This window comes from Pinus tabuliformis, chromosome 3_1 (assembly GCF_031772625.1).
Source record: "Pinus tabuliformis cultivar Carrire ecotype Pingquan chromosome 3_1, CPIR1, whole genome shotgun sequence".
NCBI classification, from domain to species: domain Eukaryota; kingdom Viridiplantae; phylum Streptophyta; class Pinopsida; order Pinales; family Pinaceae; genus Pinus; species Pinus tabuliformis.
This window is the reverse complement of record NC_142301.1, coordinates 584,367,853-584,387,281: the sequence shown is the minus strand read 5'-3', so window position 1 is coordinate 584,387,281 and position 19,429 is coordinate 584,367,853. Positions and strand designations below refer to the sequence as shown.

General features: G+C 38.3%; 2 pseudogenes; both read right to left on the bottom strand.

Moving 5' to 3' along the window:
• Positions 1 to 3,656: 3,656 nt before the first annotated feature.
• On the bottom strand, positions 3,657 to 5,418 carry LOC149188360 (GTP-binding nuclear protein Ran1B-like; annotated as a pseudogene).
• Positions 5,419 to 17,657: 12,239 nt separating this feature from the next.
• LOC149188359 (protein COBRA pseudogene) lies at positions 17,658 to 19,135 on the bottom strand (annotated as a pseudogene).
• Positions 19,136 to 19,429: the final 294 nt, after the last annotated feature.

Genomic DNA, 19,429 nt, shown 5'->3' with positions numbered 1-19,429 from the left:
GTGGCCTAGTTTGTCTGTTGCTTTCATCATCTTGCTTCTAGTTTATTTAAGTTACGTGAATAAAGGCTTCTCAATTCACTAACATTGTAAGAGAACGTTGAAGGCAAGATTCTTCCGCTGGGATGAATTAAAAGCAATGTGTACGAAATTGTAAAGTTGCTTTCCTTGATTTAAAAGCTGCTCTAATTATAAGAAAAAAATTGGAGGGCAAGATTCTCTCATCGGCATGAATAAAAATCACTGTTTATGAAATTGTAAACATCCTCTTACGATTTTGCTCAGCTTGATCATGTTATTATGTTTAAGGTAACCATAACCATATCTTCAGCTCAGGCAAGACCAGTTCATTATTATAATCTTTTCATATTGCTGTAAATTGTATGGTTATGTTGTTGGGTAAAAGGAAAACCATTTTGGAGAATTATTAAAAAACTTTAGACGTTTTTTTGGAACGATATCTTTTATAAAATTTGAAAATAATTTTTATAATTTATTCTTTCATATATGTGGAATCGTGTTTGAAGGATCTTTCAGTTATGAAGTGTGATTTCCATGAGATCTTAGCTCAGTATTAAAACTTTTGTTTAACATGAAAGTTATAGATTTTAATTTTGTACATATCTTTTATGAAAAATACTTGATCGAGCCTCTCAGACGTACAGTTAAATTCTTCGGGTAATCTATGAAAACTGAATTGTTGACCTCCCTTTAAACTAGAAGGAGATTTTATGGAGGAGCCCGTATTAATTAGCATTTTCACTTAGAGGTGTAAAAGAACGTAGACAGGAGGAGTGGGATTATGAAAATAATTAAAATTAATATTTAAGTAAAATGTCATTATATAAATTTAATTTGCATTTTCAACTGTAACACTTAAACAATTTCGACTAGTTTCTTAAAACTTCATCTCTTTTCAAATTCTACATATGCTTGAAATCTATGAGTATGGTACAAACATCAAATATCTTACATATGCTTGAAATCCATGAATATAGTACAAACTTCAAATATTTTTATTGAAGAATGCCCATGACATCATGTAACCACGAGAGCCATGAATCCATTCCTTGGACCTAGATCCAAGAATCTTCATGCACTAGAGCTTGAATAAGTTTCAAATATAAAAAGTATGGCATCCTCTTGCCTCAAAAAGACCTAAACACTATGCATAGTTGAAATATTATTAGATACCAGCATTTTCAAGGCAAATTTTAGTAAATTTCAGAGATTTATTCCGTAAGTAGTTCTTGTATAGGGAAAGGTTTCACATTAAGATAGTCCATATCATCTTCTTTGGGTGGAAATCTTCCGAAAAGGGTCTTTCCTAAACATTATCCTCTGCATCATAGGCAAAGTCATGTCTTTTGGACCTCAAAGGCATGAAAGTATCAAAATCTCATTATTAAAAAAACTCAAAAATACAACCAAACCATAAAATACCCAACTCAAAGCTTAATGTTATATGCCTCAATACATCCAAACCATAAAACACCCAACTCAAAGCTTAACATTATATGCCTCTTAATGTGAGACAGGGTACTCAAAAACTTCCCAAAAATCACTTGCGCGTTGAGGTATAGCATACCAGATCATGTCAAGAAGAAACCAAGTGTTTTGGACAATCCATGGAATTGTATGGAATGGCAAGGTGAAAAGGAAGTCCATAATTGTTTCAAAAGTTCTCCATTGAATATTTTCACTCAGAAACTGAAGGAAAACACCCAAAATCATTAATATTATCAACAAAATACAAATTTCAATCCTATAGAAAACAATAAACATTCTTGCCTTATATTTTCTCAAATGCCCAACTAATTTTGTGCATTTTCTGAAGATTAATGAAACGTTCAAAGCCACTAATGATGAAAATCACTAATGTTTCTAAATGATGAAAATCACTAATCTTTCTAGATTTCTGAATATTAATGAGACTTTCCAGCGACAGATAATGAAATACACTAGTTTTCAAAATTTCTCAATGCCCAAACAACATTTTTTTCCTTTCTTTGAATATTAATGGAACTTTCAAGCCCACGAGTTGTGAAACACATTCCATGAGATATTTCCTTAAGATCAAAAACCAAAAATGACAACATTTTGAATATACTATCTAGATTATTTTTAAGAAAACACTTATAAACTATCCATATACCCTTTAAAATGTCATTTTCAAAAATATCTAGAAACATTGACTCTTAAATGTCAAAATACGTTAAACATTCATACAATAATGGCATTAGAAGTCTTGAAGAAGCGAGCTGTAATAAGATATTGTCTTAAATATGGTTCAAATTCCCACTTCATTGAAACAAACAATAATTGTCAGGATTAACCATCTCCCACCTTTAAAACACTACTACATGTAGTGGGGTTTTAAGACAATATTTAAGACAATATTTGAGTCAATTGTCTTAACTTAAGACAAAAAGAAACCTGTGTATTGTCTTAAATATTGTCTCTAAGCGGGTGTCTCAAAATATAATGTGTCAAAAATTTGTCTCTATAAAGACAATATAGAACACATATTATTATTGTCTCTATAAAGACAAGAATTATTGTCTATTAAGAGACAATTTGAGAGACAATTTCATTTGTCTCTCTAGAGACAAATTCATTTGTGTCTCTTTAGAGACAATTAGATTTTTGTCTTTTTAGAGACAATAGATGAGATTAAAAACATATTGTCTCTATAGAGACTATATGTCCATAATTCAAACTATTGTCTCTCTAGAGACAATATAAAAAATTATTTTGAATAAATAAATAAAATCATTTTGAATTTTCTTTCAAAGTAGTTTCAAGTTCAAAGTTCACAAATAGTACTTATGTATGAGAGAAACCACCATAGAAATTCCTGTCTGATAGAAACCAACGCATATGGGTTATTAATATTACCTTTGTTTAGCAAGAGGGGATTCAATTCATTACTAAATTTATGCCCAAGTTTTACTACTTCAAATGGGAGTCATAAGTTTGGATTTAAGATGCTACCTTAGCTTTGATAAGCGTTCCATCTCCCAATATTACTATAGTTAAAGAAGAATCTGGAGACTGTTGAATGGAAACAACTTTAGATTTAGACAATGAGAATCTTTATGCAGAAACAATTGAGAGCCCAATTAATGAAATGACGATACCTTTATGTGTTCGACAGACAACATACCCACAAGAATACCCAGGCAGGCTTGATAGCCACAATTATCAACTATGTAAACCAATTTCAGAGTTAAAATAAATCCTCAGACATAGCTAGAATTTTCAGAGAATGTTTTAACAAGCCATAATATATTACAAGCAACAATCATCGCAACTAGCATTTCCCCCAACAGTATGCAACGAAATGCACTTGAGCATTCTTGAAATATTTGAAGAGTACAAAAAGTTCTTGTGCAAAATGTGCAAGAGTATATAACGGAAAAAACTGCCTTAGCATATAAAAATATCTCTGTAATGGAGTTGAACTAAGATAGCTTAGCCAACTCCACCGATGAAAACATCTACACAGTACCCAAATCACATATAGAGAGATGTGATAATGCTATTCTAAGCCCCAAACACAAATCAGAATTAAATGTCAGAACTCAAGAGCAAACTCCAATGATACAAAACTAATTGAATCCGACAATCCCTAAATATGAAAAAACATCTTAACAAAGCTATTCAAAAGCATCATCATCATCATCTGGAAGGGGTTGGGCCGCAGCTGCTACAAGTTGTGCCTCATACCTGACAACATAAAAGATTGTAAGCCAAAGTTTCAATCTTTTAGAAATGGAACAAATTATTTCAAAAAAAGGTTAACAAAAGATAATAAGAAAATAACATTCTACTTACTACTGCTGGGTTGCAAGGTCTATTTGAACCTCAGGAGGAGCAAGAGCAGGCGACTCCACAAAATGAAGGTTTGTATCGCTATAAAAATAAACCATTATAGAATGAATGCAAATTTTTTAATATAACATTCATATTAGGGAGCATCAAAAACTAGATTAAAGGCTCACCCTGAGAGCTTCCGTGCCAAGTACAGGGATGGCTTCTCAAAGTTGTAGTGACTTTTTGCAGATATCTCATAGTACTGAAAATTCTTCTTTCTATGAAAAGTAAATTGCTTAGCTTTCACTTGCCTATTCTTCACATCAACCTTGTTTCCACAAAGAACAATAGGAATGTTCTCACACACCCTGAAATTCACAAAGATATTTAGCTAATCGGTTTAGGCAGTTGTGCCACCACACAATTAAGGAACCTTCATTTCTACTTAGAGATCCAACCCCTCTACAAAAGAGATATCTGCAAAGATCTCTGTGCCACGTTGGGACATTCTTGTAAGTCAATCGTGTAGTAACATCAAACATGATAACTTCACAGTGCCCATGAATACTGCAACAAACAAAATCCCAATCAGTAAATAAGAAGGAAACAAATAAATAGAAGTGGAAAAGCATGGAATCCTCACCAATTCGATTAGGAAAATGCCAACATAAATAGGAAAAGAAAACCAGTATTGATCAAAACAACCAATAACACAGTCCGTTTATAAATTCAAAATTAAACTAAATTAAAATTCAAATAAATATAAGTGGAAAAATACAGAACCCTCGCCAATTCAACGAGGAAAATGCCAACAGAAGCAGGAAAAGAAAACCAGTATTGATCAAAAAAACCAATAACATAGTCTGTCTATAAATTCAAAATTAAATTAAATTAAAATTCAAAATAAAGAGACATAAACGAGTAAAACAGAGTGTTGATAAAAAAGAACCAAAAAGGGCTCATAGTTGCTCCATTTTCATTGATATTGAGGTTAAAATGTGTTGCTACTGAGCACACATTACATACATATTAACACGGGAAAATAGAATTGATAAGTCAAAAGTTCTCTTGGGATCAATCCAAGTTTAAATCCATGTAGGACCTTTTTAAAAAAAAGTTGAAAAGGCACCCAAAAAGCACAAATGTACAGTGCTCCAATCAACAGGTGTCTACTACACCTGTAGAGGATGACAAAAAACACTACTTTTGTAAAGTCCCAACAGACCTGATTTCAAGTGAAAATCAAAATCAGTCTGGAAAACTACAGAAATGGGAAAATAATCAAACTAATTATTAGCGTACCTTAACCAAATTTTGTCATTAAACCTTACCTGACTGAGCTATAAAGTTGGGTCAGCATTTCATCCTTGGCTTTCTCAACTTGACGAAGCACCACAGCCTGCAAATCATCAAATCATCAATTCAAGTATCATGGATTCAATAAACACTGAGATTCTGTATGGTTGTATTGTGTGCTCATCCACATGGATGTCTTACTTTGGGAAAATTTGTAGCAAGACTATTCATAACATTGTCCACATAACCAAAAACTTCCTTAGCCATCATTCTGAGCTCTTCCTCTGGATCTATAGGCCTTCTTACCATGGTTTCCTAGATTATAAACAAGAAAATCAAACTGAGGTTGAATATTAAGTTGGGAAATAATTTTTCTATTCTCATCGTTGTATATGGTCATGGTCTCCTAGGCTAAAATGTGTATTGATTCTTAAATTATTTATTAGCAAACATTTTGATTATGTACATGTGCAACTTACAATGGAACTTTATGTGCTTCATTACCTATATGCATGTGTTTCAATACAAGCTATAGTTGTTCATGATTATACTTTTGGTCACATAAAGTAGTCTTGGCCTCTGGCCAGTTAAATATTGCCTACCCTCTACCTTATATCTATTTAAGTTTTAACAGTGGAAATAGTTTGTCTTGAAGATCGAAGAAAAATCAAAGGATGTTAGTCCTAGCTGAAAGCAAAGACTAGCAATCTATTTTCATTTTCTGCTAAATAGTTCTCTACCAGAGAAACCAATTTTTTTGGTTACCTGTAATTATTCATAAGTTGAACAACTGTCCAGTGGCACAATTCCCACTTATTTGCAATATAATTGTCCAGTAGAAAATAATGTGACTAGCATGCATTTGAATGCAGTTTACTAATTTTTTAACCTTAAATAGTCATGTGAGTACTCGATGGTAAATCAAGACAATTCCATATAACATAATGTAATTCAGTTAATGAAGGCTTCTCACCAGATCATGCCATCATTATGTGAGTGGTTACAATATATACAATGTACAGTTGAGGAGGAACTTCTATTTATGGATATATAACAGTGAACTCAACTCAGCTTGCATTTTATTTGTCTCAAACAACCTATGAAAGGTTTGTTGTAGTATGAAGGGTGCATCTTTATCCAATGCTTTAATTGTATTTGCAGGTTGTCATTGTAATGGGCCAAAGGTTAATGAATCTATCTTCCAACAAGAATTGGCAAGAAAATGAATTTCACCAACGACTCCAACATAGAATCAAATTTCAGGAATGGCAGACTAGTGCCTTTCTTGCTAGGAATATCCTAAGAATGGTCCCTTCTTGTACATCGACATCCAATGAGCCGTTCCCACAAAACTGGAGATGCATCAAATGATATTTGTGGCATTCCTGTTCTCATCTCCATTCCATAGAAAACAAGTAAAAAACATAGGAGAACAGGGATGCCACAAATATCATTTGAGAATCAAAGTCTATAGAAGGATGTCTCTAGAGGGGCTCAACACTCTGTTACATTATTACATTCCAAGCATATGTAATTATTCTGCATTAGCTTCAGAAGGCTTATTGTAGCATAACTACCAAGTAATTTGTTAGAATTACGCCCAAGTTTTACTACTTCAAATGGGAGTCAGAAATTTGGATTTAAGATGCTACCTTAGCTTTGATAAGCATTCCATCTCCCATTTTTACTATAGTTAAAGAAGAATCTATACACTGTTGAATGGAAACAACTTTAGCATTTAATCTGATCATTCCTGGAGCCAATTCTTTTGCAAGTGTATCCAGAAGCATACTCCTTTTCACGCATCGAACTTCATGATTTCCGCTGATAGACAGGAAAAGTACTTAGTATTACAAAGCATGTGAAAAAAAAGATGACCAAAATAGTTAACGGGATTTAAAGTACATCATGTCATAGTGGCAATGAGGGAGTGCTGAAGCCATCTCCTATATGCAGAAATGACTAGGAACAAAAATAAAGAATACAAACAGGTATACCCTAGACAAAGAAGTAGTAGGTGAAGCATTAAAGCTGAAACAGAGAAGCAGAAGCATTAATCTAAAAGAACCAACCAAACTAAAAAGTGATGGATTTGAGACGAGAAGCATTGGATAACAAAATAGGCAAATCAAGAAAACATCCAATGTAAGTGAGATTTTTTTTTTTAAATAGAAGTTTAAGGTACCTTGTAGATGCGAAATAAAAAGCTAGTTCATATCAATCTGGATAGCCATATTTTTTCTCCTCTGTTTTATTATGTTGTTTTTGGATACCAGGTTTCATAGGTGCTGTGATTGCAAAGAATGTTAAGAATGTTATTCCCAATAAGAATTGGATTATATGATTTTGAATTTCTATTGGTTAAACTCAGGGTTCACACCTTTTAGGAGTCCATATTCTAGCATGGCATGGACTATCTACCATGGAAGACCCCTCTTATGAGCCCTATAGTCATTCAAATATTGAAAATATTCAAATGAATATGGACATTTTTCTAATTGCCCACTGGGTGCACCTATATCAACCCCCTGTAAACGGTAAAAATAAAAACCTATTACTCTAAACGCAATGCTGCATGCCTTGAGATAAGTTGTGTGTTGGCTATTGTGGTCTTATTGTTTTGGCGATCAAATCCTGAATGCATGAGGGCAGAAACAATAATACAGTGAGATTTTACAATTTCTACTTCTATGTTTTCTATGGTCTTGCATGCTTTCCGAGACATTTATGAGCCAAGAGTTATGATGGCATACTTACCATTTTCCAAAGCTAGTGTACGAGAGTTGTTTGATAAACTCTGAAGGGAAGGAAGTCACATGTGCCCTATAAATTGGCATACAAGAAGCTAAATTATAGTGGGAAGAGTAGCTGGAGGTAAAGGACAGAGGATCAAATTGAATGATGTAATGAAAATACCCCTGTAATTGTGGATGCTTCAGGCAAAGGGACTCTGCAACACCGAGAACATCGAGAGCCCTCCATATCTGCATACACAAATGATAGTTTGAATATATCGACTAGTCACTAAACAAAGAATGTAACTTATGAATTCATGAGGGAAGTGCTAGAATGCGGGGTTTGGAGCATACAGACAAATAAAGAGTATAATTGAGTAATTCCTAATGAACAACTAAAGTAGCTTACTTTAAATTGTGAGTCTCCTTATAGATTCTACTCTAAACGCAACGTTGAATGACTTGAGATAAGTTGTGTGTTGGCCATTGTGGTCTTATTGTTTTGGCGATCAAATCCTGAATGCATGAGGGCAGAAACAATAATACGGTGAGCTTTTACAATTTCTACATCCATGTTTGCTATGGTCTTGCATGCTTTCTAAGACATTTATCAACCAAGAGTTATGCTGGCATACTTACCATTTTCCAAAGCCGGTGTACAAGAACTGTTTGGTAATAGTTAATGGGATAGAAAGTACATCATGTCATAGTGGCAATGAGGGAGTGCTGAAGCCATCTCTTAGATGCAGAAACAATAATACATTGAGCTTTTACAATTTCTACATCTATGTTTTCTATGGCCTTGCATGCTTTCCGAGACATTTATCAGCCGAAAGTTATGCTGGTGTACGAGAGCTGTTTGGTAAATTCTGAAGGGAAGTCACCCCTGCCCTATAAATTGGCATACAAGAAGCTAAATTATAGTGGGAAGAGCATCTGGAGGTAAAGTACAGAGGATGAAATTGAATGATGTAATGACAATACCCCTATAACTGCGGATGGTTTAGGTGAAGGGACTCTGCAACACCGAGAACATCGAGAGCCCTCTATAGTAGTCTGCATACACAAATGATAGTTTGAATATATCTACTAGTCACTAAACAAAGAATGTAACTTATGAATTCATGAGGCAAGTGCTAGAATGCAGGGTTTGGAGCATACAGATAAATAAAGAGTATAATTGAGTAATTCCTAATGAACAACTAAAGTAGCTTACTTTAAATTGTGAGTCTCCTTATAGCTTCTACTCTAAACGCAACGATGCATGCCTTGAGATAAGTTGTGTGTTGGCCATTGTGGTCTTATTGTTTTGGTGATCAAATCCTGAATGCATGAGGGAAGAAACAATAATACGGTGAGCTTTTACAATTTCTACATCTATGTTTGCTATGGTCTTGCATGCTTTCCAAGACATTTATCAGCAAAGAGTTATGCTGGTGTACTTACCATTTTCCAAAGCCGGTGTACGAGAGCTGCTTAGTAAATGCTTAAGGGAAGGAAGTCACCTATGCCCTGTAAATTGGCATATAAGAAGCTAAATTATAGTGGGAAGAGCAGCTGGAGGTAAACTATAGAGGATCAAATTGAATGATGTAATGACAATACCCCTGTAATTGCGGATGCTTCAGGTGAAGGGACTCTGCAACACCGAGAAACATCGAGAGCCCTCCATAGTAGTCTTCATACACAAATAATAGTTTGAATATATCAACTAGTCACTAAACAAGGAATGTAACTTACGAATTCATGAGGAAAGTGCTAGAATGTAGGGTTTGGAGCATACAAATAAATAAAGAGTATAATTGAGTAATTCCTAATGAACAGCTAAATTAGCTTACTTTAAATTGTGTGTCTCCTTATAGCTTCTACTCTAAACACAATGCAACATGCCTTGAGAAATGAAGAGCTCATCTTGCTTAGAAACCTATCTTGAAGAAGCAAAGATACCATGGAGCCAATTGCCAATTTAGAGAATTGAAGACCATGTCCAAAGATCCATGTAGATATCTTCTAACATGCTCGCTTGAGAAGAACTCATCTTGAAAGAAATAGGGATTTTTTATAACATAATAAAGCTCAAGGAAAAAAAGCTATCAGATGTCTCAGGAATGATGTGGAGAGAAGAATTGGACCTCTCTTATGCAGAATCACTCCAAGATGCTTTCCACCTTGGAGATTTTGAAGGCGCATGGGAAGTCACAACTGACCACCTATCAAACTCAAACCATGCTTTAATAACAAAATAAATATATCATGTCCTCCTACTGACACAAGATGTGAATTGATACTCTGTTTCAATTTCTGAGATGAGAGAATTACTTATGATAATATTTAAGATATCTTCACATTCAGACTAAGGTGGAATTCATCGAATGTTTAAGTTCCCTCCCTCCCTTCAGAAAACCCAAACAACAATCATTTATCGGTCGCCCAAAGGATGAAAACATAGACCCACAGACAAAAAAGTAAAATATTGAAAAATCTACCTAGCTGGTGGGCAGGTGAAGCAGATGATAATTACTACTGAAAACACTATAAGTCCCATCCATCTATTCGATTCCATGATCTTGACATGCCCATGCCCTATCCATTTTTTCTGTTGGAAAAATAAATAAATAAATAAACACCTGAAAAAATAGAAAACCATTGGAATCAGATGTATGAAATCAAATATTGTTAATGATTAACATATAGCATCACAAAATAGATACAACAATGTCAGGTTTCTTGTACAGTCCAATCATAAGGTGCTTTAGAATAATAATTTAACATCTGGTAGAGTAGATGAAATGAGCATACTATGAATAGAAATATCTGCAAACAAATTCCATGAAACATTCTTCTTTCTCCTAGCATACCAAGAGCCATTCATGGATATGCTTATGATCCCATGATGTTTATCAACTACTATGATTCCTTCTGACATACATACCCCACTCTAAACACTTCTAATTAATGAATATGGTTGGTTAGAACTGATCCAGGTGGATATTGGGGGCCACCTACCAAGTCCACATGGACCCCCACCATTGTCTTTCTCAGCGTTTTCAGTTTCCTTAATTGTAGCACAACTTACTATTTTTAGCAGTTTTTCGGGTCCTGAACTTCCGAAGCCATTTTGAGGCCCTAAACGACATTTTTTTGGGAATCCAGGGGCAACATGGGTCCATGGGAATCCAGGGGAAACAATGATAGTGCTTGGATAGATCTTTCTAATGAGCTATTGTGCGCGTCAAACGGAGATCATATGCCAAAGTTACGACCCCGGGAAGTTGATGTACCAACTTACCCCCAAACGGGGCCCACAGTTTGGCGTTTCATCTCCTAGGGTTAGGTTTTGGAATGTTAAGGGTTTTTCATTGTTTCTCAACAATAAATAGGCCTTCGAGCCTCATTGTAACACAGTTCAGAGGCATGTAGCCACCACATCTCTTCTCAGAGATAAGCTACCATCGCCCTAGCTGGTTTCTTTCCATTTCTGGTTGTAAGCATATTTCAGTATTTTTCAGTATTTTCCATTAATGAAATGAAGTATTATTTCCGCTGCATCTTTGTGTATATGGTTATCTCTGTAATTTGTTGCGTTCCTGTTTAAATCCGGATCAGTGGTATCAGAGCGGTCTGCTTTTTCTCTGTTTTTCTTTGCATGTCCCCAACAAGGTCGGGATATAAGGAGTTAGGGCTTGAACTGGTTGAACCTTTGCAAGACCAGCCTCGCAAATCCCGACGGCCTCCCATGGCGGACGAGAAGAAAGACGAGGGGGTAGGAGATCCCATCAAAATCTTGCTCAAAGAAGCCCTCGAGCGATAACGGAACGCGATGATGGACAGCTTTGCCCAGATCCTTCAACGGCTACCCAGAAGCAACGCATCGGCTTCCAGCAGCTACTCTGGAAACGCCACACCCTTTAAGGTACAAGTTAATTTTGAAATCCCCATATTCGAGGGTCAGATAGATGCAGATGCCGTAGATAAATGGTTAAATCTGCTAGAGGGTTATTTTTCTGTTCATGAATTTTCGATTCGGGAAAGGATTGTTTTTGCTCTTCTCAAAGCAGCCCCCCACATCAAGGACTGGTGGGAAACCTACTGCGAGCAGAAGGATGAAAGTACTGGCTCACTAGTTTCAGCCGCACCCACTTGGGATTCGTTCCGGGATGCCATCAAGGAGCAGTACTACCCTGTCGGAAGCTATGAGGATGAATACATAAAGTGGACCACGCTGCGGCAGGGAAGGGACCAAGACGTGCCGGAGTTCACCAATCTTTTCCATACCCTTCGCACAAAGTTGGGTATCAAGGATTCGGAGCAACATTTGATACTCAAATACCGTGGCTGCCTGCACAAGTACATCCAGGAAGAAATACAATTCCTAAACATCCCCTCGCTTGGCGCAGCATACCGATATGCCGTCAAGGTCGAGCAGAAGTTTAAACAAAAGAAGCGAGACTTTGGATCTGCGAATCCAAAGCAGGGGAAAGGTGCCCCTAAACCACAGAATAAAGGACAAAGCCAAGGCGGGACAACCCAAGACAACCAGCCGAAGCCGCAAGCAAAGAATAACGTCGCGAAGCCGAGAAAGGACACTGGAAAATGGTGCGAGTTCCATAAGAGCTCCACTCACAACACAAGTGAGTATCGGGCCAAGCAGTCACTGGTGGCTGAGCTAAAGGTTTCAGAATCAGATGCATGTTCTGACTCTGAGTTAGAACCCAATAAGGGGTATGAAAAAGGGAAGCAGATCATTGATGCGGATCCCAGCGCCACTGTTGCTACCGCAAAAATCCAGAAAAATGAACCCGAAGATCCAGAGGAGGAGGAGCGTCTCTTCCACTCCCAGATGTGGGTAAAGGGCTCCCCAATACAGTTCATTGTTGATAGCGGGAGTCAAAAGAACCTCATTTCGGCAGAGGTCGTGAAGCGGTTGGGCTTACCGACCACGGCACATCCACAACCATACACCATTGGGTGGCTTCACCAAGGACGAGATCTTCGCGTAAGCCAGCAGTGTCGCCTTCCATACAACATCAAGCCCTTCACGGATGAGGTATTGTGTGACATTTCTCCCCTTGAAGTTTGTGATGTATTACTAGCACAACCATACTTGTGGAAGCGACATGCTGTGTATGAATGAAGGCCCCGTGTTGTTATTATTACATTGGGAAATAAGTTGTTCAGGATACCAGAGGTAGCACCACCTGCCACCATTTCTTTGATTACTGCAAAACAATGCAGTAAGATCATTTCCAAAACCAGGAAATTTGTTTTCCTGATGATACGCCCTCAAGGAAAGAAGAAGACGGTGGCCGCGGCCTCCAAACGGGGTCCCTTTGCACGACAACTATAGATGGACAAGGTTGTGGAGGAGTACGAGGACATCTTCACCTCCCCGACAGGGGTTCCTCTGCACTGTCAAGTCAAGCACTCCATCGATCTGACCCCAGGTGTGCCGCTACCCAATGGACCAATTTATTGGCGCTCCGTTCTGGAGAACGATGAAATCAAGAGGCAGATTCAGGAGCTCCTGCAGAAAGGTCATATCCGTCGGAGTTCATCGCCCTGTGGGAGTCTGATTGTGTTGGTACAGAAGAAGGATGGGACGTGGAGACTCTGTATTGACTATCGGGCGCTGAACAAGATCACTGTCCGTAATAGGTACCCGATCCCGCGGATTGATGACCTCCTAGACCAACTAAAGGGGGCGAAATATTTCATCAAGATCGATCTGAAGTCAGGATATCACCAAGTACCAATCGAACCCTCCGATGTGTGGAAGACTGCCTTCAAATCCAAGGAGGGCCTCTTCGAATGGTTGGTCATGCCTTTCGGATTGACGAATGCTCCTGCAACCTTTATGAGGCTAATGGATGACATCTTGCGGCCATTCACCAACTCCTTTGTAGTAGTATACTTGGATGATATTCTGATCTTCAGCCAGAGTTGGGAAGAGCACCTCCACCACATCTGACAAGTTCTCCAAACACTACGGCAACACAAGCTATGTGCCAATTTGGAGAAATGCACTTTTGGCATGACCCAGGTTCAGTATCTGGGATACATCATTGATGAACATGGGGTACATGTCGATCCGGCCAAGATCCAAGTCATTCGGGATTGGCCCTCTCCAACCACTCTAACAGAGCTACGCAACTTTCTAGGTCTTGCCAACTTCTACCGCAGGTTTGTGTTGGGGTTTTCTCATATTTCTTGGCCCTTGAGTCAAGTCACCAAGGGCAGGGTGAAAGCAAAATTATTTTGGTCTGAATCTCAACAGAAGGGATTCAGGGAATTGAAGGATCGCCTCTGCACAGCACCAGTGCTCGCGTTACCAGATTTACAACAACCATTTGAGGTCGAGACAGATGCCTCTGACTATGCTAATGGGGCAATCCTTACTCAACATGGACATCCAGTGCCATATCGCAGTGAAACACTTTCAGACACAGTCCGGAAGTACCCCACTTATGATAAAGAGATGTATTCCATTGTACAGGCCTGCCGACAATGGAAGCATTACATTTTGGGGAAGGAAACGATCATCCACACAGACCACCGACCTCTGCAGTTCATACAGACCCAAGGGAAATTGCAGAATGATCGCCATCAGAAGTGGTCTACATACCTGCAACAGTTTCACTTGAATATCAAGTATAAAAAGGGCAGCACCAATAATGTTGCAGATTGCCTCAGTGGGCCACCGATCATGGCGCTAACCACTGTGCTCAACTCTTGTGGGCACGAGACTGTTGATTGGCCACTTCTCTACAAAAGTGACCCAGAATTCGGCCACACATACCAGACACTCTTGGAGGTCGGCATGCTGCAGATTTTCACCTCTAGGACGCCCTATTATGCCACCTCGGGCACCTTTTTGTTCCTTCAAGCGAGCGTGCCAAGATGATTTGGGAAGCACACTATGGTCGGGTTGCTGGGCATTTCGGGGTCGAGAAAACAGTGGCAATACTGCAAAATTATTTCTATTGGCCGAATCTTCGACAGGATGTTGGGAAGTACATCCGATCATGTACTGCCTATGCCATTGCCAAACCGACCATTAAGAAGCACGGCCTATATACCCCGTTGCCTACCCCTAGTCGACCTTGGGAATCCATCTCCATGGATTACATGTCAGGCCTTCCTTCCACTAAGCATGGAAATGACTGTGTTTTTGTGGTCGTCGACAGGTTCTCGAAGATGGCCATTATGATGGCCTGCAAGAAGAATATCACAGCAGAAGCCACTGCTAAACTCTTCTTTGAACGAGTGTGGGTACACTTTGGGATCCCACAATCTATCATCTCAGATCAGGACAGTCGGTTTCTCAGCACATTTTGGTCCAGTCTCTGGTCAATGCTGGACACCAAACTCACGAAGTCCACAGCCTTCCATCCTCAAACTGATGGCCAGACAGAGGTTGTCAATAGGATGATTCTGCACATTCTGCGCATGTATAACTCAGAGCATCCACGCACATGGGACGAGAGCCTCCCCTATGTTCAGCATAGCTACAACCGAGCTCTTCACAGCTCCACTGGCCATAGCCCTTTTCAGGTGGGTTTGGGATTCCAGCCACTATGCCCCATTGATCTGGCCATGCCCCTTGCAGCTAATCACATGAATTCAGCTCATGTCCAGTCCGAAACAGATAAGTCCACCAGCTTCATTGAGCGCATCCAACATATTCGCCAGCAGGTCCATGACATTATTGAGAAATCAAATGCCAAGTACAAGCAGCGACATGATCAACACCGGGTGCCACACAAGTTTCAGGCGGGCGACAAAGTCTGGTTGCATTTGCAAAAGGAACGCCTTACTGGAGCCTATCGGAAATTGAGACCACTCCGATATGGTCCTTACACCATTACTAAGGCTATGGGAGACAATGCATTTGAGCTCAGCATTCCCTCATTCCTTGGCCTGCACCCAGTGTTCAATGTGGACCGCCTTCGGCCATACTTTCCACCATTGCTAGACACATCCGACATTGCAGAACAGCTCAAACCCACATAATTAAATCCAGATTGCATGGAACAAGCTGCAACTGATCGGATCATGGACACACAGATCAAGAACACTCGCCAACAGAATATCCAACTGTATCGAGTTGTCAAAGCAGGCCAACTCCTTCAGCAGGGAAAGTGGCTCACCAGGGAACAAGTTCAGCAGAAGTTTCCTCATCTCATGGAGGAGCTCAACGCAATGGGGAACATTGCTTCCTAAGGGGGGAGGAATGATCCAGGTGGATATTGGTGGCCACCTGCCAAGTCCACCTGGACCCCCACCATTGTCTTTCTCAGCATTTTCAGTTTCCTTAATTGTAGCACAACTTACTATTTTTAGCAGTTTTTCGGGTCCTGAACTTTCGGAGCCGTTTTGAGGCCCTAAACGACGTTTTTTTGGGAATCCAGGGGCAACATGGGTCCATGGAATGGACCGATGTTTCCCGTTCCAACAATGATAGTGCTCGGATAGATCTTTCTAATGAGCTATTGTACGCGTCAAATGGAGATCATATGCCAAAGTTACGACCCCGGGAAGTTGATGTACCAACTTACCCCCAAACGGGGCCCATAGTTTGGCGTTTCATCTCCTAGGGCTAGGTTTTGGAATGTTAAGGGTTTTTCATTGTTTCTCAACAATAAATAGGCCTTCGAGCCTCATTGTAACATAGTTCAGAGGCATGTAGCCACCACATCTCTTCTCAGAGATAAGCTACCATCGCCCTAGCTGGTTTCTTTCCATTTCTGGTTGTAAGCATATTTCAGTATTTTTCAGTATTTTCCATTAATGAAATGAAGTATTATTTCCACTACATCTTTGTGTATATGGTTATCTCTGTAATTTGTTGCGTTCCTGTTTAAATCCGGATCAAGAACTCTGTGAAACGAATCAGGACCAATTTCTCTAATTAATGTAGATGTAACGTATCAATCTACACGTATCTGGTCATTTGGAAATAAAATATTGATGTGCAAAGCAACTCACAAATCACAGCATATCTATTTCATGCCTTGCAAAAACTTGTAAACTGAACCATTGAGATAAAATAATGAAATTAAATAGCATTTTGAATTATTAAAAATAGAAGGAAAGAAGGCCAAGTACTATGTAATCCACACAGTCCACCAAGTGAAAAGGCTAGCTGGCCTAACTACTCACCAACAAAAAAAAGTTAACCAACCAACAGAATCACAATATTTACTTGGCAAGAAGAAGTAGAGCACTATCACTGTACACCCTAAAGCGTGCACTACCTCCTCCGTTTTTCTTTGATTTGGCTAGACCGCTTGTAAAATTTGAAATCCATCAAAATTGAATGATGGATGACATAAATTATTGCCATTAATCGAGTTGCCCTCCAATATTACATTTATGGGCAACAAAATAAATTTAACAGGATCCGACTCTATTTCAAATTCCAATATGAGAGAATTACATGACGGAAATATTTAAGATGATAGGATCTGCACATTGAGACTCCAGCGGAGTGCATTGAATATTTGACTGTCCTCCCTCCAAATAACCCGAACAACAGTGATTTATTGGTCACCCGACAGGTGAAAAGTAGAAAATCTAACCAAGTTTGGGTTTGCGTCCCAGCTGGATTGGACAAGAAGACATCAAACCAGATCAAGAACAGGTAGTTTTAATTGACAATATTAGTATTCATATACAAATTACAATTAACAGTTTTGTAGATTTTAGAAGATCTCGGAAATTTGATGGACATGAGATGAATTCATTCATTTCTATCAAATTCTAAAATATCCCTAAATCTGAAATAAGGTTAGGCTTCAGGTGAATAGCATCAATTCATATTTTAATCACAATTAACCAGAAGTCTGTATAGTTGATTGCAGATTCCAAAATATTCAAAAAATTTGATTTGATAGATATAGTTAAATTAACTGTGCGTAAAATCAATAACAGTAAATGTTTTCGAAATATGTACTTACTGATTGATCCATATGGAGTTAAAGATTTATAGTTGAAGCCGAAAACTTGGGTTACATTATCAAAGTTTGGATGCTGTGCAACTAATGTCCAGTCGGTGTAGTTCATTCTGTAATTGAAATTTGTCACTGTGATATTCACTCTCCAGTACTCTTTGTAATTCAACTTCACATGCCAGTGTACTCTGATCAGGCACATATGACGGGAGCACCGTAGGAGTGGTGGCTGCAAGGTGTTTGTGGTAGAATTTTTCCTCGGCAACATAAGAACTGGTGAATCGGTACTGCATCAAATTAACAGCACAGTTTAGAATCTGATGCATCTAGATTTGGTAGAAGATCAGGGTTTTTTTGCCGAATTTAATTTGATTGAAGATTTTAAGAATATTTTGAAATCTTATTAACAATAACCTAATTACATATTTATTGGATTTTAAAATATTTTACCAATCTGCCATAAAGATAGAAATGAGTTCGTATTGTTGAAAATATTTTGGAATGTAATGAACTAGAAAGAAAAAGGAAGTGGCTGCTATCAGTCAGATTTTAAAATATTTCACAAATCTGCAAATTTAAAATTAATTGAATGAATTTGCAAGGGAATAAGAATCATACTCAATACAAGCAGGTTGAGTTATGTTGTTCCGGAAAGCACAGGCGCAAGTAGGGCATGGTGTTATAGTATCATTATAGAATGATGATAAGGAGACACAGCATGTTGAACTTTTCTGAGCCAGGAACTGAGAATATGTGCATGTTACATTCCATGTCACTGCACAAGGACAAGGGAAATTCAAATATAAGACTTAGCCAGCTCAAAGTGAAACACATAACATTCACAAATTTATTAATTATGAGGGATTATAATAGTGTATTACTGAGAACTTAAGTGGTTCTGCGACGATCTGGACTAAAGAGCAGGCTGGGTTTAACAATCTTAGCAAGGCCATAAGTATTACCTGGTCCTTGAGCCTTCAAAGTGAAATTCTTTGGCAATTTGACAGTTTTGTTAGTGGTCCTTGAATTGCCCACACTAACTTGGAAGGATGCGATGGAATTTGGAGGATCCTGAGCCCAAGATGCCAATGCTCCACCTTTGCAGCAATTAGTAAATTGCTGATTGTAAGGCACACCTGGTAAGAGATCAACAATGGTGGGGTCCTTCTTGCAACAATGTGGAACACCTGCTTTCCATTTGGAGCAATCTCCTTGCTCTATTGTCTGGCCACCAACCACAACCCAGATGACCTCCTTTTTTGCCCAGTGCCAACCCAAAGTCCATCCTGGGGGGCTTGGTATATGGCGCTATTACTGAAAATTGTGCATGGTCACGGCCACCTATAGAGGGAAGCTCATTAGACTCAACAAAGAGTAAAATAAGTTCTAGCATGAAGATTTTCAGGGAATTTTTAGTAAATTGTACCAATGTTTCTAGTGAATACTTAATTTCAGGGACATAAAGCTAATTAAAAATGACTGAATTATTTACTCAAAATATTGAACATACCAATCAATACAACACAATTTATCAGAAATTTTCATCAATATCAAAATAAACTCTACCTGACTTGAAGGTTTTCCAAATTTGTCATCATGTCAAGCTTTGAGAATTTAATTTGTAGGCTACTAGGA